Below are 23,233 nucleotides of genomic sequence, written 5' to 3'. Positions count from 1 at the left end.
TATGTGGGATACAAACTATTCAGCACGTGTGCCATGTGCTAGGAGGCTTCTGGGGAACTTCAGATCCACTCTGTGCTTGTTGTGGGGTTGATCACTGCATGCACAGTAAATCCAGTGTACTCTGCGAGTTCCAGACTCATTCTGTATGCAGTAAAGGCTGATGTATCAGTGTGCAGGGAATGTATCCAAAATCTCTGCTGCATAGACAGGAATCTCGAACAAATACAGCAAATTCTGCCTGGAAGAATTTCTAAACATAAGAAAAAAAAGAGGCAGGATAGCCAGTGATGTAGTAGCTCTCATACTTAAAAGATCTACCCGCTTCATCAAGTAGGACTGCATCTTTCTTATGTTCTGTATGAATCTCTGTTATGGGGTCATTTTGCATCCCCCCTTGGGTGAGTACCATGTCTGTACATGAAACTAGATCCTGAGCCTACATAATTTCTTGTAGTTCTACCAGCATCAGTGGGGGGAATGCTGGTTTGCTTCTGTCCCTGATTTGGCTCCATTCCCTGGCTTCTTATTAATTGATTGTTGTTCTTTTTATTCCCCCCCCCTTTTTTTAAAAAAAAGAAAAAAAAGAAAAAAAAGAAAGCAGTCACAGAATTGTAAATGATAATAATAGATTACTGCATGGATGCGTGTATCAGCATATGTTTGCGGGGGGATGTGAGAGACTGAACTGTGGGACGACCTCCCTGACATTTTCCAAAGCCTTTTTTATTTTCCCAGGCTTTTTGGGAGGGCGTTTGTCTGGGGTGGTGGTGGGGGAGAATTCATTAGGTATGCTGGGGGAGAGATTTCTCATGTTTGCTTGCAGATCTTTATAGCCTTCATGAAGTGGGACGCATGGTTCCCATAAATATGTGATAATGATCATTTGGAGTGTGAATGTTAATTTGTGTAATGGGTTCCCAAAATATGGGCCATGTGCCTGCTGAGTATGTCTTATTTTAAAATAAATGTGCATACATAATACACACACAGACACATGCTGCCTGCATATGCATCCATAATTAAAAAATCTAAAATTATAATTTGTTTTGAAGGAGACAAAGCAACAGCTTCCCCAGTACACTCGTAACCACTGAGCAGGAGCCCAGACGTCAGGATGGCTTTGTGAGCCCTGCTGAAGATCACAGTCCTACCCGGACAGCTGCAGCTACAAAGCACCCCAGTGACCTAGATTCAGCTGTAGATTACTGTCTGCTTTGGCCTGTGCCTCCCATCACCGCACCAGGAGTCTGATTTTGTTGCACAAGCTAACTTGCTTACTGCTCTGACCCATTTTACCATAGCAACCTGGTTTGCTGTACCAGAGGCTAGAAAAAGCTCACAGACGACTTTTTCAGGATTCCAGGATTAAGTTCACTCTCTGTTCCTTTTTCTCCTTCTTCCCTTTCTCCCTCTCCCCCCCCCCCGAATGTGCTTAGCAGACATGATGAAGAAGAATTGACATTTTCCAACAACACTGGAAGCCAGGAAAAGATTTAGGGAGGTATTACTTATGTACTTCTAATACATTGTTCATCCTGATGTTTTGGATTTACCCTTCTTACCCTGTCAAATTCAGCCCAATGTTTCCCTTGTGCCAAATGTCTCATTCCTGATTTTCCCTTGTCCCCATCCCTTTCCCCCAATATCCTGCCTAGTTAGCTTTGATTTTCTGATAACACAGGGATAAGAGCAATCAGATGCTCAGGAATAAAACTGCTTTCACTATAGTATGTTTCTCTGTTGTCCATACATTTTTATGTTTACACTGGTGTATGTGTTAGAAACAGGAGGAGGCAGTTTAGATGCAGCACCTTGCAAACATTAATTTAGTCTTTTGTAGACATTATTCTGACTGGGAAAAGAAGCAAAAGATAACCAAAAACGTTATGGATGACAGTGGTGAGATTTCAGAAAATCAGACGCTGATGATTTTTCAAGACTTGTTCTTTTTTTTTTTAGTTGCTGAGGAAACATTTCATGTTTGCTAAGCTTGGAGATGTGCATGAAGATAGAGGGATATGCAAAATTACATAAAATCACAAGAAAGTCAAAAGATGACAAGTGTTATGAAAGACATTGGCTTTTCCCTCCATGTTTCACATATTTCTTAGAGGCTCTTAAAACACTTGTACATTTTTGCTAGCCATCCAAAGGAACTTTGCTCAGCACCTCCAAAGCCCATCCGTGACTATTCCTGCTCTTATTTGTGCTGGGAAAGCCACAGTCAAGCTTCCAGGCATCAGAGATGCACTTAATTTTAAAAAATATTTTGTGAATTTGTTTTGCAAACCACACAGAGTCCCAGATAATCACAAATCATTAAATCTATGAGTTTGCTGGTGGCAGTGCTCTCTGAGTGAGTGGCTTGGTTTAGGCTCATGTCTGCTATAGACACATAGCTCTTGGTTGTGTTGGTTCATTTATTTTTAGTGTCTAAAACACTAGTAAGTGGGTTGATGTTTTGCTAATCAATGCTGGTATTGTATAAGACTCAAGTTCCATGTCTCTCCCAGCCAGCTAGTGAAACAAAGTACAAAAGTGGTACTACGTAGAACTGACAAAAAATAATGCAAGGTGCCTAAATGGTTCTGATGTAATTGAGAAGTACGTCTCTTGACATTCTTCCTTCAGAAGGACAGTCCTTATCTCCAGGAATGTAGATGTTTGAGCTGAACACCCTCTCAAGCATTTCAGCTCTCGTACAACAGAAAGTTTTCTTATACAGCTGACGGCCAATGCCTTGAACTTTATCTGACAAGAAGCTGGTAGCCAGAGTGAGCTGACTGACCCCATATGTGAGAAACACCACAAGAGCATGGACAGAATGAAATGGCACAGACTAAGGAACAACAATCGTTTGTGAGGTCTTAGGTGAGCACTGCTTGTGGGTATGCCTCTACTCCACAGTGAATGGGAAGCTGTGCAGCAGTTCAGCTGTCCAGTGAGCACAGCTCTCCTTGACAATATGTAGCGAGGCTGTATCTGGGCTTACCTCAGGGTAGCATGTTGTCCCATGTCCTCAGAATGGAATGGAAAGTCAGATTCTATATAGGTGCATTTTCAAGAGGTTTCAAACTATAACTGCAAGCAGATCATACATAATCAAACCACTTCAGAGAGGGAAGAGAGGCAAAGATGAATGCACCAAGGTCTATTACATTCAGAAAGTTGTAGGCTCCTTGTCAAAACAAAAGTTATTTAAAAAATAACACCACTGCTGCCATTTAACCCTGTGAAAAGACCCAAGCACCTCAGGTCTTATACTTTATTGACAACTCCTTCCCAAAGAGAATAAAACATTAATTTGAAAAAAAAACACATAACAATTACTCACTTCCTCACTTCAGCATTTTGACATTTGCCATAATTTTCACTAAGTTGGACTAAAAGTCATGTATTAGTTCTTGTCTTGAGGATATAGACCTGGCTTTTGGTACAGACAGGTCTGATAGCTGCTGGGGCCTGCAGACTGCTGTTGGTGGGCAGCAGTCATCTATACCTGGACTGTCTCTGCACCTCTCCCTTGCCCTTTGCCAGACCTAACTGTGACTAGCCCTACTAGAAGAGTATAGTACTTAGCTTTGAGGAAAGTGAATACCTGCCTTAGTGTAAAAAATTTGAAATTCCCTGTCCAGACTTAACAAAGTCAAATTGCAGCAGGGCTTCAACAGAAATGGAAAAGAGACACTGAGCTGGCAGCCATCACTGTTCATGGCACTGTAATTCTAAATTTGTCTTTGTCCTCTAGGCTGACCTAACTTACATGGTCAATATGGAAGTCAACAAGAAAGTAAACCATAATGCGCAAGGCATGAAAACCTCAAAGACAGAATGACCCTTTCTCAAAGAGTTCAGAGACCAAAACCCCTATTTTTGTCCAGAGGACAGAGGAATTCTATTTTCTAAAAATTGGACCTGAGTGTCATTTTCAGGGCTTCCTGAAGGATTTAAAAACCTTTTGTCTGTAAAGGGAGAGTTATTCTCTTTCATGCTTCCACTGCCATATGCCCTTCAGTTTTTTCATAGACTGCATGGGGCTCATTAACCAGTCTTGTGTATGGACTCACCTTAGTGAAGTGGTCATTTCTTTGCTGCTTACTGGAGCTGTAATGTTCTTAATCGCAGGAACTGCTAGATTGCTTCCAATAGGAAGAACCATCAAAGGTGCAGTTTGCCAAATCTGGCTTTTAAAGGAGGAAAGGGCATGTAGCCTGAACTGAATTTCAGTGGTCCTAAGCATTGAAGGCTTTGTCATTGTGCAGAATCTTGAAAACCACTTAAATATTAGATCTTTACAGGCATAAGTGTTATATTTTCTATCATTTCTCATGTGACATTCATGGTCTGGACAGCAATATATCATACCCTTATAGGTTGTATTTTATCCCTTCATTGGAAAGAAGAAACTAAGAGTTATAGGTTGTTTACAGGTAGGTATTGTCCCTCACAAATAATTCTGTCTTACCACTGACCAGAGAAATGTCTACCCAAAAAGCTATCAGACTGAGTTTGTGACTGTGAATCCTCTTATGGCATAGAGTTGATCTAAAGCTAAGGAACATGAAGCCACCACTGTGGGAAACAGAAGTTGATATCAATTGTAGAGATACAGCAGAAACATAATAAAATTACTAAAAATCAAAGACAATGCCCTTTTTTGACTTCCTCTGAAAAGTGAACAGAATCTCTTCTGCTGAGTGTCTACTGAGGGGATAAACTATAAACTGTAGATGTTAATTTATGGACGGTAATTTTACTATTCTCATGCACCATAGACAATGGCTGCAATCTACATTCCCCAGTACACATCACCTCTGATCTGGAGCAGTCTTTTAACTAAATGTCCTGATTCCTATTCATGTTTAGAAGCCAATGTGTATAACTTACTATTTTGCCTAAACCAAAGCACCTAGAGGCTCTAGGTAAGGTCAAGAACACGCAAATGAAGTTTTCCATTTCTCTGTCATATACTGGGGAAGGATAAGCAGTTCTTTCAGCTTTTTCTAAGCACATAGTTACAGATAACTACACAGATAGAAAAAGGTAATGGCTTAATTAATTAGAAAATATAAAAAGAACTAGAGAGCTGTGGAAATGGAAACAAAGGAGTATTTGGCAAGCAGAAGTAATGAAGCTGGCACAATAGGACTTGCAAGAGAGAGGTAGGAGGGAATGGAAATACAGGCCTCAACAGTATGAGAAGAAAGACTATCAGCTGGGAATGGTGAAGTCAGAGTTGGAATATGCCACTAGTGTGCAGTGCTTATGAAGATGTGCAGCTGCTTCTGCTTTGGACGGACCTGATGCAGGTACTGGATTTGCTAGGAATGTCTTCTTCCTCTGGGATTGTGTGACATACATCAATGTTGGGAAGAGACAGAGCCTCTATTTCCATCCCAGACTGTGTGGTCACACAGGACAAGGAGACATATTTCTTGTCTGAATAATAATTTAAAATAAATTTAACTAAATAAAGACTCCTTATTTTTAGTCTGGTCCTCTGTCTCCAGCTGCATCTAAATCTACTCACATTTACCAAAAGTCCTTCCACAATACATAGAACTGTAATCAGTTATTAGATTCCAGTTTTCACAGAGTTCCATCATATTATTCATAGGGTTGTAAGCTACCAACATAATGGGCTTTACATTTTACCTTTTGTGCTACAGGTGATCAGTTAACAGAGAGTTTGTGGGTCAGGGTCAAAGGGAGAACAGCTATGGAGAACATTACTGTGGGGATCTGTTACAGACCGCCTGATCAAGAGGATGCTGTGGATGCAGCGCTCTATAGACAGATAGGAACAGCTTCACGCTCATAGGCACTTGTCCTCATGGGGGACTTCAACCAGCCTGATATCTGTTGGAGCGACAGTACAGCCCGGCATAAGCAATCCAGGACGTTCCTCGGTTGTGTAGAAGACAACTTCCTTCTGCAAGTAATAGAGGAGCCGACAAGGAGAGGTGCCATGCTTGACCTCGTGCTCACCAACAGGGAAGGGCTCGTTGGAAACGTGAAGCTCCAGGGCAGCCTTGGTTGTAATGGTCATGAGATGGTCGAGTTTGAGATCCTCAGGGCAGTGAGAAGAGCATGCAGCAAGCTCACTGCCCTGGACTTCAAGAGAGCAGACTTTGGCCTCTTCAGGAACCTGCTTCGGAAGGTTCCATGGGATATAGCCCTAGAGGGTAGGGGGGCCCAAGACTGTTGGATGATATTCAAGGATGACCTACTACAAGCTCAGGAGTGTTGCATCCCAACTAGAAGGAAGTGCAGCAGGAGACCTCCTTGGATGGATAAGGAGCAGCTGAGGAAACTTTGAAGGAAAAAAGAGGCTTATAAAAGGTGGAAGCAAGGACAGGCAGCGTGGGAAGGGTACAGGGATGTTGTCCAGGAAGCTAGGGACCAGGTTAGGAAAGCTAAGGCCCAGTTAGAATTAAACTTGGCTAGGGATGTGTAAGATAACAGGAAGGGATTCTATAGGTACATTGTAAATAAAAGACAGACTAGGGACAGTATGGGTCCTCTTCAGAAACTCTCAGGAGAACTGGCTACCCTGGATTTGGAGAAGGCTGAAGTTCTGAATGACTTCTTTGCCTTGGTCTTCACTGGCAAATGCTCTGACCGTACCACCTAAGTCTTGGAAGGCAGACGCAGGGACTGTGAGAATGGAGATCTTAGGCCCACTGTAGGAGAGGATCTGGTTTGAGACCATCTTAAGAACCTGAAAATGCACAAGTCCATGGGACTGATGAAATCCATCTGTGGGTCCTGAAGAAGCTGACAAATGAAGTTGCTAAGCCACTGTCCATCATATTTGAAAAATCATGGCAGTCAGGTGAAGTTCCCAATGACTGGAAAAAAGGAAATATAACCCCCATTTTCAAGAAGGGGAAAATGGATGACCCAGGGAATTACAGACCAGTCCGTCTCACCTCTGTGCCTGGCAAAATCTTGGATCAGATTCTCCTGGAAGGCATGCTAAGGCACATGAAGATCAACAAGGTGCTTGGTGACAGCCAGCATGGCTTCACTAAGGGGAAATCCTGCCTGACCAATTTGGTGGCCTTCTATGGTGGGGCTATGGAACTGATGGACAGGGGTAGAGCTTTTGGCGTCATCTACCTGGACTTGTGTAAAGCGTTCGACAGTGTCTCACACGACATCCTTGTCTCTAAATTGTAGAGACATCAATTTGATGGGTGGACCACTTGGTGGATAAAGAACTGGCTGGATGGCTGCATGCAAAGAGTTGTGGTCGATGGCTCAATGTCCGGCTGGAGACCAGTAACGAGTGGTGTCCCTCAGGGATCGGTGTTGGGACCAGTCTTGTTCAACATCTTCGTCAGTGACATGGACAGTGGGATTGAGTGCGCCCTCAGCAAGTTTGCTGATGACACCAAGCTGTGTGGTTCGGTTGATACCCTGGACGGAAGGAATGGCATCCAGAGGGACCTTGACACACTTGTGAGGTGGGCTGATGCCAACCTCATGAAGTTTAACCATGCCAAGTGTAAGGTCCTACACCTGGGTTGGAGCAATCCCAGGCACAGCTACAGGTTGGGCAGAGAAGAGATTCAGAGCAGCCCTGCGGAGAAGGACTTGGGGCTGTTGGTTGATGAGAAAATGAACATGAGCTGGCTTCAGTGTGCTCTCACAGCCCAGAAAGCCAACCGTATCCTGGGCTGCACCCAAAGGAGCATGACCAGCAGGTCAAAGGAGGTGATCCTGCCCCTCTACTCTGCTCTTGTGAGACCTCACCTGGAGTATTGTGTGACGTTCTGGTGTCCTCAACATAAAAAGGACATGGAACTGTTGGAACAAGTCCAGAGAAGGGCCACGAGGATGATCAGGGGACTGGAGCACCTCCCGTATGAGGACAGGCTGAGAAAGCTGGGGCTGTTCAGCCTGGAGAAGAGAAGGCTGCCTGGAGACCTCAGATCAGCCTTCCAGTATTTGAAGGGGGCCTACAAGGATGGTGAAGAGGGACTCTTCATTAGGGACTGTAGTGATGGGACAAGGGGTAACAGGTTCAGAATTAAACAGGGAAAGTTTAGGTTGGATATATGGAAAAAGTTCTTTCCTGTGAGGGTGTTGGAGCACTGGAATGGGTTGCCCAGGGAAGTGGTGAATGCTTCATCCCTGACAGTTTTCAGGGCTGGGTTAGACAGAGCCTTGGGTGATGGTTTAGTGTGAGGTGTCCCTGCCCATGGCAGGGGGGTTGGAACTGATGATCTTAAGGTCCTTTCCAACCCTAACTATTCTCTGATTCTATGATTCTAAATTATCTATGGCAAATGAATGCCTCTTATATTACATGTGAAGGATATTATTTGAATCTTTTCAGAAACTTGTAATGTGACCCTTGTATGTAAATTTTTATACAGAAGCAGCAAAGACATAGTTTTCCCTTCTAATAGTTTTGCAGATGTAGCATAAATAATGGTCTGGTCATGCAAAACTAGAAGAGGTATTAGACCCCTGTAAATCATGAGCTGTGTTAACTGAACAGTCAAGAAAATTTCAGTTTGATAGTTATAAAACATTCTATGATTCTATGATGATATAGTTCTGTCCAGTGCTTTCTAGTAGAAGAAATATTTACAGGAAAATTAAATTATAATATTTGACAGAAAACCAAAAACATAGCCATGAAAATTATTTTCATGCTCTACAGTGGAAGATGCCAACATTTTATGATTATATTACTTAACTGTCATGGTCATTTTTCCCCATCAGACCATCTTTAGTATTTCTAAACTCAAGCACATAAAATTGTAGTGCTTGAAAATGCATAGTTGTTCACTAATAAATAGACATTCAATTTTTATTAAGGCTTATGTCCACATAACCAAGTGTTCAGCCTTGTCAGAATTGGTGTTTAGAATAAACAAAGTTGAGCACCTGGTGTCTGTACCATGTATTTATGCAGTGTGATTACTTCAAATCAGCTCTTGCCTAGTCCTATAGTTCAATTTCAATTATAATTTAAGCAGCAGGAGAAGGAATCCTGAATAACACCTTTCGTCCTAGCTTCACCGGAGACCAAATCTAGTTCAGATGTTCTGAGACTGCTCTGTGATAAAGACAAAGCCATTCATTGTAACTAAGGATGCACAAGCAGATTCCTTTAAAAACATGTAGTAACATACTAATGTAAATACAACCTGTTTTCATGAGCATAGAAAATCTATTTCATGTGACACAAGAGGCCAAAAAGTTCAGTGTTTGTCAATTATTTTTAAAACTCAGGTAAAAATCTTCTATCCCACTGTAGGCATTATAAAGTTGTCATACATACAGAGCATGTAAGACAAGCTCCAAATAACGGTATTGATGGTTGTAGTTTGAAGGGAGTTAGGCATGCCTTCTAAAGGTGAAGATTTGCCATGCTCTGAATAATCTGGTCTAATTTACCATGTTCTGATATGTCCTTCATGGCAATTGTTTTTAGGTTAGAGTTCTGGTCTCTAGAGATGACTGCAGCTTAATGATGTTTGGTTACTGGGGAGTCATCTCTTAAAATTCTTAGCACAAAAAGTAATATAAAAGGATGTTTTTATTTTTCTTCTGCATAGAAAAGAAATTCTAGAATAATTAGGTTTAAATGGATCTCACAGGCCTATCTGGACTAAACCCTTTCCAAATCAGGCCAACTTCAACTGTCTTCCATGAGAAATAACATGTGAAATTTTAAGGCTTCTTCCACTAGTTTAAATAATTCTTTTCACATTTTCTTGTCTTGACTGCAGTCGATAGCAACACCCTCTTCTTGACCTTGCTTCTGATCCTAACTCATAAGCTTTCCCTCTCTTCCTCAGCCTTTCCGTAGCAAATCTCCATACAGGCAAGCTTCTCCTTTGTGTAGTGAGCAGTTCCCTCATTTCTCCTTTCTAAGGGCATGTATCCAGTCACTGCAGCACTCCAATCATGTGAGCTATTTCTATCATATCTCTGCAATCCCAGTGAGGTTATATGTCTGTGACTGAGCCTCAACTTCTACTTTTTACTGTTTGTTTCCTGTACTCCATGTGTTTATGAACATGCTCTTGACATGGGCTCTGAGTTGTCCCTGCTTTCTCAGGGGAACTGTGGAATGCTGTTCCTCAAGTGCTTCCTTTCTCCCTCTCATTTCTCCACTTCTCCTCAAACTATGGTTTTCACCTTCTAACAAAACTAGTTTAAAGCCTTTTTCACTAAGTCGGTAAGGCTGTTAGCAAAGATGGTGTTGCCTTACTTTGTTAGATGAATCCTGTATTTCTGCAGTAGCTTAGTTTTTTCAGAGAGGATCTTGTGGTTGCTTAAGTGGAATCCTTTCATGCAATAGCAGGATGAAGATGAGTGCTTCCATACCCTGCAGAAGAGAGTCTCTTACCGCTGTTACTCCTTGCTGGCACTTCATGCCACACTGCCTTTAACACATGAATCAGGCTGATCAGTACAAACACCTCTGACAACAGAACTTGTTCCTTCTCACCTGCCATCAGGGTCACACACCTCTTCTGCAACTTTGCACCTGAAAGTGGAAAAAGCCTTCTTCCTCTTGTTAGAAGCATAAGCTTCCAAAATTAACTGTAATAAAGACTCCAGTGTCTACAGCCTCTAGCGTGGCTATCCCTTCTGTAAATTGCAAGATCTAACATCCTGTCCATGCAAGGTTTTAGCAAAGACCCTATTGATCTCCTGCTCATCTTCCCTTGGAGTCTGGTCACCTCCACTCTCAGGTCCTTTACCAGGCAGCTCAGCAATTTGATCACAAAACACTTCCCACAGATCAGATGACTATCTATGGCAGCCTGTAAAAGCAACCTAAAATATCCTATTAAAATTCATATGTTATAAGAACAAGTGATGCTGAAGGAAATGCAAGTTATAAACAAAATTTGATATTTAAGATTATCATTGTTTCTCTGAGAGGATCATTTTTTTTCTTATTTTGTATTTTATACAAGTCTTTGGACAGTTTAAACTCAGATGATGAAATTACTTCTGTTAATCTGAATATGGAATTTAAAGAAAAGAAAAAAGCCAAGTGCAAGTACTTGATAATAAGAAGATTATCCCCAAGATAATTAGCTTTCTTATAAAGTCTTGTCTTTTTCAGATAATGTCTCTGTTTGTGGCTCCTGGTTTTAACAGTGTCATTTTAAGTTTCTTATGAAACATTTTTTGTCCAGCTGTTTACTATTGCATGCACAGGCAATGGTCACATTGGAGGTCACAAGGTGCTTCTGACTTTGGGTTGTGGAGATGCACATAAGCTAAGACGTTACTCTTCTGTCACTGTCAGAAGGTAATAAACAGGCAAGTCATAGTCAACAAATCAAAAAAATCCCACAATTATCCTACCAACCAGTAATCATCAGAAGCTAGAAAATCCTGATATGTACATAACTAAAATGTAAATAAAAATTTCCTTTCCGTTTTTAGGTGGAAAATAAGGTTTATTTGTTTGTTGTTTTATACGTGTGGAATTATCTGAAGTAATGTAAAAGGAATGCAATATAAGCATAAATAAGGCTGCTCTAGAAGAAATGGGGATTTAATAAAGTTTAAGAAATAAGATTATATATTTTGAGTGCCTCTGTGAAGATGATTACAGGGAGGTTAAATATATATGAAATCTGAGATGTCTATATGTTATTAAATAGCTTCACTAGTTCACCAGTGCTGTCAGTGAGAATTTCCTTAACAATTTTTCCTTATGCCAAATTTTCACCACTGTTCCTCGAGAAAAGGGGGTGCAGAATATTTCTTACAACAGCTCTGAGGAAGGGAGCATGTCGCATTCATGTTGTATACATGACATTATTGTATATGCCGCGTATGTATTTTATATGCTCAAATAAGTTGTGGGGACAAGCAACTATAAAAAATTCCTGACCTTCCTGAAGTTAGTAGTCTTTAAGAAATTAGAAATTCACTCATTTACATGATGCAGTGAGGTATATGCAGGACAACATGTGATGTTACCTTATCAGGTTTTGGAGGTATTCTCAGAAATATTGTATATATCATGGCTGTTCTTTCAAATCCAAAACCTTCTTTTCTTTACCTTTTTTATGCTGAAGTGAACTGGGAAACTGCAGGAGTTACTCTTGTAGCTTTTCTAATTAGAGTGTAGTTTCTTCACAATAAGATAACACCTCTGTAAATGGGGTTCAGAGCCATTGTTAAAATGAGTATATGGAAAATGTTTTTATTCAGGGAGTCTCAGCTCCAGTAAAAATACACTACCTCTATTTACACCATATTAGCAGTCCTGTAAGAGTAAGAAGCTTATGTACTTCTTCAGTTTTCAGCAGTTCTTTGTCTATTTTTTTGAAGCCAGACCCTGGGAATTGGGCACAGAAATCTTTATCAGAAAGTAAAACGTATGCTAAAACATAACAAATTAGACAAGAAAAATACATGGCTATTCCTTGACTTATGAGGCAATTTAAACTACTTAGGTGATTAAATATCCTGCAGTTGTTACAGCAGTCAGGAGGAATATCCAATAAGGCGTTTATGTAGTTAAAAGAGAAACAAGAATCAAGTCATCTCTGTGGAGAAAGAAGAGAGGAGAGCTAAAGACAACTTCTCCCTCAGCGACCATTTCACTTCCAGAGTTTTTTTTTCCTTTTACATGAAAATTGAAAAGTGTTCATGGCTTTAGTAACAGGCTTTTGGAGTTTTTTTGTGTGAGGCTTTTCATATGATAATGAATAGATTCTATGGCAACCATTGAAAACTAAGGCCTGGAAACAAAAGCTTCAGCAGAAGAGGATCAGTACATATTCACTATGTCTGCAGGAATAACGGCAGAGACTCACTCTTCAGAAAGGTATCTGATGGCAGCCTGTCGAAGGAAAGAGTTTGATTTAACTCAGGCAGAGTTAACTCAGTGTACGGTTAGTGCCAGGATTTCATTATACCAATTTTCACTCTAGGGTTTTTTCCACACAAAACCACGTCTATAGTAGATGTGCAGGTAACAAGTGGCTAATGTTGCACTTTAGGGTGAACAACATAAGTGGGAGACAGAAAAGAACAGGTTTAGCAGCCAAATGCTCCTAGCTTTTTCATGAGTGGTTATAGTCTCAAAAGAGACTTCACATATAAATAGTGTAAGCAGGATTAGGCCAATAAGGGTCTGATGTCATGTGAAGTCAATGCTTAATTACAGGTTACATGTACTTATCTGTTGGTCCAAAAAAGAATTTGTCGTCTGAGCAAATGGAGATATGAAATATCAAGCACAGTTGCTTGCAGAACAGAAAATTACTGTTTTGTAGATTGTGCTTTTCCCACAAAGTTGGACTGACGCAGCAAACTATGTAGTGTCACATAAAATTATGATGTCAGCTATGAAATAGCCTATAGGATGTATAAGTGCTCCTCTTACTGACTGCAGGAAGAATGTTAGTTCAGATCAAGTCTGGCTTTGGAAGAAAATAGAAATCCCTAAAGTGAGAAGTGATACAAAGTAAAAAGTAAGTTTAAGAGGAAATTAAAGATCACACTTTCTATTTGCAATGTAACTATTTCTGTACTTCATTTAGAAAAATATCACAATACATTGAACTATTACAGGGGGTCTTGTTATCCTTGCTTCTAAGGAAACATGCTTTTTCTGTACCATATAACAGGTTTTAACAAAGTATTTTATAAACAAACATCTGATAAAGTTTTAAAAGAATTTCATGCCACGAAAAAAAAAATTGCTGATGAACATGATGATATATTATCTGTTTAAAATAATACTGTAGCTTTATTAATCATGGGTTTCCAAAAGAATGCTGTACTATGAAAACACTACTAAGAAAAAAATCCAACTTCATCATGTTTCACTCTCAGATAACTAAACAGTAATAGTATCTATGAGATTCAGAATAATATGCCAGTTGTTGAAAAGTATTGGTCTAGGTAATTTTCCTAAGTCACTTTGTTTTACAAAGCTCAAGTTAACTATTGTATTTATAAATAAGTGAATAAACTCTCAGTGAATGAGTTCCAGGCTCCTAAATCAAAGACAGGGTAGGATTAGGTTCAGATTCATTGATAAATGCTTTTGAAAACTTCAAGCCCACTTACGTAGAATCCAGGTGAAAAAAGAAAAGAGCTGAAAAGGAAGGCTGAAATTATAAAGAACAGTGCTGTGAATAACAAGGTTCCATTACCAAGGAAGGATGATTCACACTGAAGATTTATTTCTCAAATTTAACCACTTTATTTACGTATTTATTCTCCTTATACTGATACGCTTTTAAACTTTTATACGTGCTGTGAATAGGCACAAACACACACATTTTTGCTCGTTTGTGTGATTTTGTCTGTGTTGTTCTGCATACAAGTTCATTTGAGTCTGTTAGCACTTCATAGAAAGGTGATCACACAGCTCTCTAAAAGCATAGGTCTAGAGCTCCCACGACCCAAGCACTTGCTCACATGCCTTAACAGCCTGAGCTCACCCTTTCCGATGTTTCCTTTCCACTCAAGATGTCTTTTGGTCAGCAAAGTAGTGGAAGTAAATAAGCTTGTATGTTTTACAGTTTCCAGAATAACTTTTTATTTTATTTTTTAACACAAAAAATATGTAGATGTAGTCAAATCATAAAAGCTTCCCACATTTCCCTGAGTAATTTTTCTGATTGCTTTCAAACTATCTTCAAACTTAAAGAAAGTCTATTTGGTTGTTCAATCTTGCTGTATTAGGTTTCTTCAGACTGAATTCTCTCCCTTTTCCTGACCCCTCTCTTTGAGTCCCTCTGCAGCCTTTTATTAATAACTGGGGAGAAAATTTTTCCCTCAAGCCCACCCTTTCACCCTCTTTATCAAGTATTTCTAACTAGCTACATCGTAAGATTGATACTCCGTTCCTTAGAACCTATTGCTTAACCCCATCTCCCTAACTTCAGAGCTAAAGTAAAATAAAAAAGTCCCAGGTGATCGCCCGCATTTTATTTGCAGGGATTCTCCACTGAATCAATGTTCATCATTGGACTGATGATCTAATTTTTGTCAGACATTAGCAACCCACTCTTGTTAACCCTCTCTTAGGTGGAAGTATTTCCTTTGTCGTTTCTAGCGAAGGTTACTTTTTTACAGAGGTGTGGAATAATGGGAGTAAAAAAAAATTCACCTTTCCCATACAAAACAGGCTTTGGAAGGTATCACTGTTTCTTGGTTCTAAAGAATTTCCATGTCAAACTGAATTCTGAAACTGTACATAGCCAAAAGTGACTACTTATAGTAAAATACTTTCTGGATTATTATTTTTAGGGCAAAAGATATTCAGCTAAGTATCCATTTCCAAGTTGGAAAACTGGAACAGCGGAGAAGGTGAGTTAAAACTGTGTCCTCTTAACATGCTCATAGCTGTTTCTCCCCATCACCTACATCCCACCGCCCTTATTTTGTTCATTGCCTCTACTTATTAAATTTTTCTTCTTTTTAGCTGCTCCATTGCCTATTTTCTTCCATTTTGGATACTAAAGGGACAGGTGTTGTTGAAACATTCGGTCATTTTCCCAGTGTAGGTGGGGGATTGATGAAGTGTGAAGGGGCTTCTGAGTTCTGCAGTCGCAGAACCCCAGAATGGTCAAGATAGGAAGGAACTTCTGGATGTCATCTGGTCCAAGTCTCTGCTCAAGCAGAGCTACAGAGGGCAGCCAATTCAGCATCAGATTTCTGAAGGTATTACAGAATCCAGTGTAAAAAGAAAGACCAGAAGGAAACTGGAGGTGCAAAAAGCTTTGGTGATTAACTTCAAAATATATTAGGGTTTTTTGTCAAAAATGTCATGGTTTGAACTACAGACTTAGAGAATTCCACTTTTTCTCTCTTCCTTTTCTGAGGTCAGATAATGGATTTCCCCAAACATATTTCTGAAATACGAAAGCAGAAGTGGTGAGTGGAGACTTGTTAAGAATTCTGACATAAATATATATGCTCATGTATTTACAAAGAGGGATGAGCTATTGTCTCTTCCTCTGCCTGTGATTCCCCCCAGGTCTGGACTTAAACTGCTGGTTTAGGTTAAAACAGAATGTCCAAAATATTTCACTACAATTTAATAAAAGGTTATTGCTTTCCCATCAGTAACAGTGATGTGGATGCTGTCATGTCACCAAATATTTTAATCCCAGACTTGTTTTTCATTATATGGGAGTAGATTAAATTTCTGCTGAGTTAAACAGACCTTATGAAACTATGTGGACTTGATATCATTTTTGTGTAAGTGTGCTGGATATGGCAAAACAGGTCATGCCATGTCTGGTCTACAGTAACTTGATATGAACATAAAAGTCTCAGCTCAGGTCCCCTGACAAAGAAAGGTGTCTACTGCCATTGAGGATGCTCAAGGCTGCAGGAAATTATATTCTTTTTAGCTTCTATTTTTTAGCCCAAAAGCACATGGTTTCCTTGTAGGATGTGTGCCACTTCTGGCAACCCATCTTTGAAATACCAGAGCATGTCTCAGACAGAACTAGATGATTACTCTTCTTTATCTTCTCTTGTAGCAGATCAAAGACTGTCAGAGAACATTCCTGGGCACTGAAACTCAGTCTTCTGTATGGCTAAAATCCTGCCACAGCCCAAGGCATGGTTTTGGCTCACACCTGCTAACGTTCCCTAAATAAAACTTGGGCAATCAGCAGTAACCAAATGCAATTCAAATAAGTGTTTGGATGTTACCACACTATTTTGGTGGGTAAGAGGGTTTTACATTATGGATGCATGCTGCTCTATGCTAGTTTGCCGCAGTACCAGGAAATGGTTCTTTGCTCTTTTAATTCAGTTGCATATACAGACATTTCCGAATCCTAGTACTGCAAAGCCAATCACAAACACTTTGGAGAAGTTTGACCCAGCAAAATAAGCTGACATGGGACAGTGATTTGTATCATGTGGTTGTGATGCTTTTGATGTGGTATGAGGAGTTCTAAAGCCAGACTGACTCTATGACTGAACTCCATCCAGACTAAGTTAAGAGCATAGTTTTCCACCCAGTGTGGAAATGCTTTTAGTATTTCAAAATAGCAACTCTGTCTGAGGTGTGAAAATTGTGCTGATTCAGTTAACCTGATACAGGTATAACATTTAGTGGAACCAGGACCACTGCAGAATGTAAACACTTCTTTTTTTTGTTTCTAACATATAATTTTTACTTAACTGAGATTGATTTCTTATAGCATTCAGTCATCTGAATTACTTTTGAGGGATTTCTTAGTTAAACTGGTCACATACTTCTATTATATATCTGATACTTTAAACTGGTTACATATTTCTGTCATATATCTTATATTTTTATTCTTGAAATTGATATCAGGCCAAGTAGACACGATGGTCTATAAAGTAACTCTTTTAATAAGGACTGAAACTAGACAAAGTGACTGGTGGCTTCCCTTTTCTTTTTTAAAGATACATATTGTTCATGCTATAGATGTCTTCTATTTCAGTTAGGGTCTAGAAGAGGCAGAATGTTTCTCTCAGCCCAGCTTCTCCCTAGTCACTGATGTATTAAAAATAAGAAACATACAGATGCTGCTAAATCACAGAATCTATACTCAGCACAAGAAATCTGACTCTGCATCAGAAATGCAGCTGTTCATTTATACTTTTATATTATCTATGCAAAGCTTGAATAATGGTGAGGGGTGAAATAAGAGGAATCAAACTTCAGCTTGGAGGATGTTCTGTGTGAGAGACTTTCTGCTGTCTTCTGCAATGGGCTGGAAGCATGAGTCAGAAAAGGAAGAACTTGAGAAGACCCTTTTAAAAACAAGGAGAATGAGGTGTTCAAACAGCTGTTTGTTTTCTTTCATGTGATCTGCAAATGTACAAAATGGAGCTTCTTTGTGGTAATAATGAACTAAATATCCGGCTCCACCTGTTTTACTCGTGGTAAGTACTGCCTTGTTCTGTCCTACTGTTAAGACCAGAGCTGTTTTGTCAGTGAATAGAATAACTTGCACCAAGGAAATGCTACCAGAACTGAGTCTAATAGGTTCTTTTTACTCCTGGAAAGAAATGATTAGTAGCAGAAGAAAATTGGTTTTATTTTTAAGACATTAATTGATTGTATCAAAATGTTAAAATTTATGGTGAAAGACCCCCAAATGCTGCATTTATAAGACTTTTTGTTTTTTTCCTGAGTCCTGCTCAGTAAAACTATAAAGCACCACAGACGCTTGATCTTACAAAGTCCTTGAATTGAATTCTGGTCCAGCTTTTTCCCAATTGTCGTCTCTTCACCCTGAAAGGTTGCTCCTTTGAGTGCTTGGCATTCTGACCAGGCCAGTGCATAAAAAAAAGTCACAATATAGCTGACAGGCAGAACAGCTTTCTCCTAGAAATAGAAAATGCCTTGTTTAATTTAATTTTAAAAGGAATTTTGTTGGGCTAAGGGGAAGAGATAACATATATGGAGAGGAGAGGGAAGGGAAAAGACATCCTTTGGGGAAATAAAAATTAGAAGCATTTCTGTCTCGTGATGGAAGAATAATGAATAGAAACGGAGAAGTAAAACTACCCTATTCACATGTTTACTTATATTATTCAGTCTCTGCTTACTTTGTGGGAGAGACTGCCATCAGGCATTCTATTATAGGAGGAAGGTAAGACACAACAATTAAAAAAAACAGAATCAGATCCTCTTTAAAACAGAGTCCAGAAGGGAAAATCCATTCTGCTTACATCAGTAGCTGAGAGGCCACTGTTGACTTAAAAAGATGATGTTCATGAAAATGAGAAATATTAAAATAATATTACCATGGTACAAGAAAATAACTTTTTGTGTAACAGTGCAAACAGTGCAAACCAAACTACCATAAAAACAATGGGAAAAAAATGCTGAAAATACCACACACCCTCCCTTTCACACACACACCCCCCCCCCATTTAAACTGAATGGGCCATATTAAAATATAGTTTCTGCTCTTCTTCAAAAACAGCATCGCTATACCTCCAGACAAGGTGAAAGTTAGCATGTGAGATGGGTATTCATGGGTGCTTTGGCATGATTGCTAAAGGTTGAAAACACTTCAGCTTTGAACTTTTTTCTGTGAATTGAGACCCTGTGTGTCACTGTACCTTGGATACCAGGGCAAACAGGCAGAAGGTCGCAAAAATGGATTGTAACCTTTTTTACAGGCTATGTGGTTGGAAATATTACCCTGTTCCATTTTTTAATGAAAGCTTTCCAGCTAAAATGTGCCTATTGACCTAGAAAAGTTAGTTTGAAAGACTTTAAAAAATGCTCTTAGATAATTTTATCTTCTGGTTAGTGGAAATAAGAGCATATTCACTTTCTCTCCTGCCTGTGTTTTTCTATTTTATGCATTAAATATACTATGCCTGTAAGCACCTTGGGCTGGTATTCAAAATTCCCATCACTAGAAGTAACTGTTTTGGTAGGATTTATTGCTCAGGTAAATTAATATTGTTCTTTTCCCAACATTCAGATGGAGATACAGACTGAAAACTATGTGCTGATGTTCATTGTGTGTGTGTGCATCTACCTTTCATTGACATAGTATTCTGTGGAACAGTAACCTATTGTAAGGGAAAAGAAAAAAAAAAGGAAAGAAAAAAAAAGAAAGACTAACTAAAACCAAAACAATTAAAACTGTGTTTTCGTAACACTCGATGTTCTCTTCATATGATACTACACATAATAAAAATGTGGGCATGTGCTTGGGTTTAGAAATAAAAATATTTCTCTTCAGGTAGGAATTTTCAGCCACTCAAGGCTGAGCATGTGTTTAAATGCTCTACTGGATGAGGGCTATCACGATGTTTTCTTGAAAATGCCTTCTGGCACAGACTGAATTCTAAAGGACTTATTCCAGAACAAGAATGAGGAAATTTGCTCCTACAGTCAATTGGCAGTGACTTTCCCATGTTGAATCTCTGACCTATTGAAAATAGTGACTGATTCTACAATTTGCCTCCTTTTTTTCACTCCATATTTCTAGGACAGGATGGGTGAAAAGGCAAAGTAGAGAAAACAGAAACCCCACTGCTTTGTTTTAGCCCAGTTCTCCATGCCATTGAATTCAAGTTAATTCTGTAATGGAAGGAAATAGAATTTGCAAGGTAAATATGGCAATACCTGAGCACATTTCACCATTTCATAATTTGGTCATAGGTTTGCCGTCAGTAAGTGAAAACAATTATTAAATCATCTTTTGCACCTTCTTGGCAAAAATCAAGTTACATTAACATCAGTATTAGAACAAATTTGAGAAAAAGTATACAGACCTTTTTCTTACCTTGCATGCTGTCACACTGCAGAGGTGCCACCAGGAAGTGTGTCGCTGTTGGATGCAATAACTGTAAGTATCAGAAAGAACCCAGGTTGAGTGTCAGGTCCTTTCCTGAGTCTGCAGTGCTGGAAGATAAAAAATCCTTTGCCAGTAAGTGTGGTATGGCTGTTGCTAAGACTAAAATGTGAATTTACAAAATTAGTTCTGACTCTTCACAACGATACTATAATATTGACATTGTTCATAGAGCATGTGAGAGAAAACTCATTTCTTGTGAATGTTCATGCAAGCAGAAGGTTTGGGAAAGATGCATGAGCATAAAGAAGCCAATTACTTTTTAAAATTCAAATGAATATTTGCAGACCCTTTTTCTCTCAGCATTTTCACAGCTTGAATTACACTATTGTAATGACAAGGTTTCACATTTTCATTCTGTTGTAATTGATCTCTCCAGTACACATGTTGCAACAGAAAAGTGGATTACTTGCTACCTCTTCCATTTATTTCTGGAACCAGAAAAAAAACCCAGCCATTAGACATCTTTTTTTAGAAATGGAAGCTTTGAATTTTATCACTACCTTTTAGTGATCTGTCCTTTGGAGAAAGCAGCTTTGGAAGATGGCCAGTATAAAATACAGTACAAAATAATCCCAGCTTCTTCTACAGATTGGAATGGGAGACTCTGTTAGAAGAAACCTGTTGTCAGATTTTACTGATCATCTTGTTTTAACATACATTGATATCTTTTCACAGTCCCTGGCACTGAAACTGTCATGCAGTCAATGCAGGAACAATTTCAGATATGAGCTGATCCATTAGTCTTATTGCAAATATCTGGGGAGACCAAGCAAGCAGCTCCACAGAGACTGGCAAATGATTTGTAGCACCAAAACTAAAGGTTATCATACAAAGTAAAACAAAAATAAAAATACAGTAACTGAACATGAAAAGAAAGAAACTCTAAAGAAAGTATACTGCAAGAATATGACAATAGCTAAATCAGCCTCCACTGAAGTTAGCAGTTCAGGACAGTTTTGTTCTGTTTGTTGTTGTTTTATTTAAAATTTATTTTAATGGGATTTAGACCGGATGGCAGAGGGAAACGCATAGAACTCTGAACTACAATTATGAGGAGTTATTTAATACATAGCTGTATGTAAGTGCCATAACCAATTAGTGTGGTTGACTCTGGGAGACTGGAAGACAGAAAGAAACCAGTAACCAGACTGCCAGACTTGCAAGCAAACCTTCAACTGCAAAGTATTTGCAGAGGTTTGTTGAAAGTATGCCTGGATGGCGCAGGCAGCTCTTAGGAGATTTCACTTAACTGTATGCCAACCAAATACAGGAAGTGATTACTAAAGGTGAACAAATTCTTGTTTTGTACTTCTTAATGAATAAATAGTATTTGGTACTGCATATGTCGGTAAGTGATTTGCATAGCTTAAGTTAAAGGACTTCGTCATTGGACCATGCTACTTTTTAGGGAAGCTATTCCTTAGTAAGAGAGAATTGACTGCTGTGTCTCTTAACGTTACCTGGAGTCTGCCATAAAATGCAAAGTAATAGTGAACAGAGAATGTAAACATAACCCTATTTTAACAAACTGTCTTCGGGCTGTTTAGCTCCTACTTATGGGAGGCAGGTCTTCAGGAAGCATCTTGCAAGTTTTCCTTTGAACCTTTTGCAAGGTATTTTGTCTTACCTTTTTTTCCTCTGATGACTGGTTTAGCTGGGTATCAGATATCTGCTAGTCATAATCCACTAATCACAACATAGATTTTGAGTTAAATTTTTTGTATTTTGAAGTTACTTGCTATAAGTTACTTCCAGGTGCTATTCAGTCATCTTACATTGGTAGTGATGACATATAGAAAAATAACAGGATTTTATTAAAGCATCTTTTTTAATGGAATATGTCAGATAAGGGAATTTTTATTGACAGCATTCAGTCAGCTAGTATTAGCCTAATTAATATCTAGTTGTGGGTGTCTGTGTTTGTATGTGCACTTCAAGTAACCTTTGCACATTGGGTGAAGTTCCCATGCAGTCTAGACATGCTCACATGCCTGCAAAAGTGGGAAGCCTGGCAAAGAAGCCTTTTAGCTGTGGCTCCAGCACTCCCTGGTCCCGTTCTTAACCTCTGTGGGCATAAGAAGCCTGTCTCCTTCAGTGGGAAACTGGGATGACCATTTGCCCCTTTATAGGCATGGCAAGCCTGTTTCAGCAATCCACTCTTCCCTGTGTCCATGAGAGGCACTGTGCCTGTCAGAAGCATAATATGACTTGACATTTGTTCCTTAATATAGCTCAACCTCATAGGAACCTGACATGTGGCTTGCTGTGCTAAATAGACCGCATTTCCTTCAAACACTTTCATTTCTGTAATCCTAAGTGTGTGATGTGCTGCCCTCAAGGTAGTTTACCTCTCTTGCTTTGCTTCAAACTGAGCTGCTATGGCAAAATGCCTTCCAGAAGAGATGCCTCAGGGATGGTTAGGTTAAAGGTGTGGGTTTCTGAAAGAGCTAATTTTTAAAGGATGTGGCTTAGTTAGGCCTTTCAGTTGCTGCTTCAAAGCTGGGAAGCATTCTCAAAAAAGGGGAGATGGGCATACCATGCAGGAAAATTTGGGTGACTTGAAAGCAAGTGGGATGGAAATTAGCATTATGGTCACCAGAGTCACTCACTGAAGGACAACAAAAGCTCTGGTATGTCAGCAGTGGCAAATGAAGAAGAAAAAAAGAAACTGAGTGCATGAGTCAGCTACAGGGTGGCTATAAAATAACACTGCAAAAGAAACAAAGGCAGACCTACATCAAAAACTGGGGAAAGCTTTTCCAGTAGAGATAAGAAAGTATGACTGCACTGTGTAGGATCCTGAGAAGGTCTTCATCTAAATACTGTATACAATTTTAGTCAGCCAGCATCCAACAGGATAAATTAAAATGGGAATGAGTGCAAAGAGGAGATAATTTGTCAGGAAA

Source organism: Pezoporus wallicus, unplaced genomic scaffold, assembly GCF_028554395.1.
Source record: "Pezoporus wallicus isolate ANWC-B61680 ecotype Strahan unplaced genomic scaffold, APGP_CSIRO_Pwel_v1 contig_7505, whole genome shotgun sequence".
Classification (NCBI taxonomy): Eukaryota; Metazoa; Chordata; class Aves; order Psittaciformes; family Psittacidae; genus Pezoporus; species Pezoporus wallicus.
Note: the sequence above shows the minus strand (reverse complement) of the source record.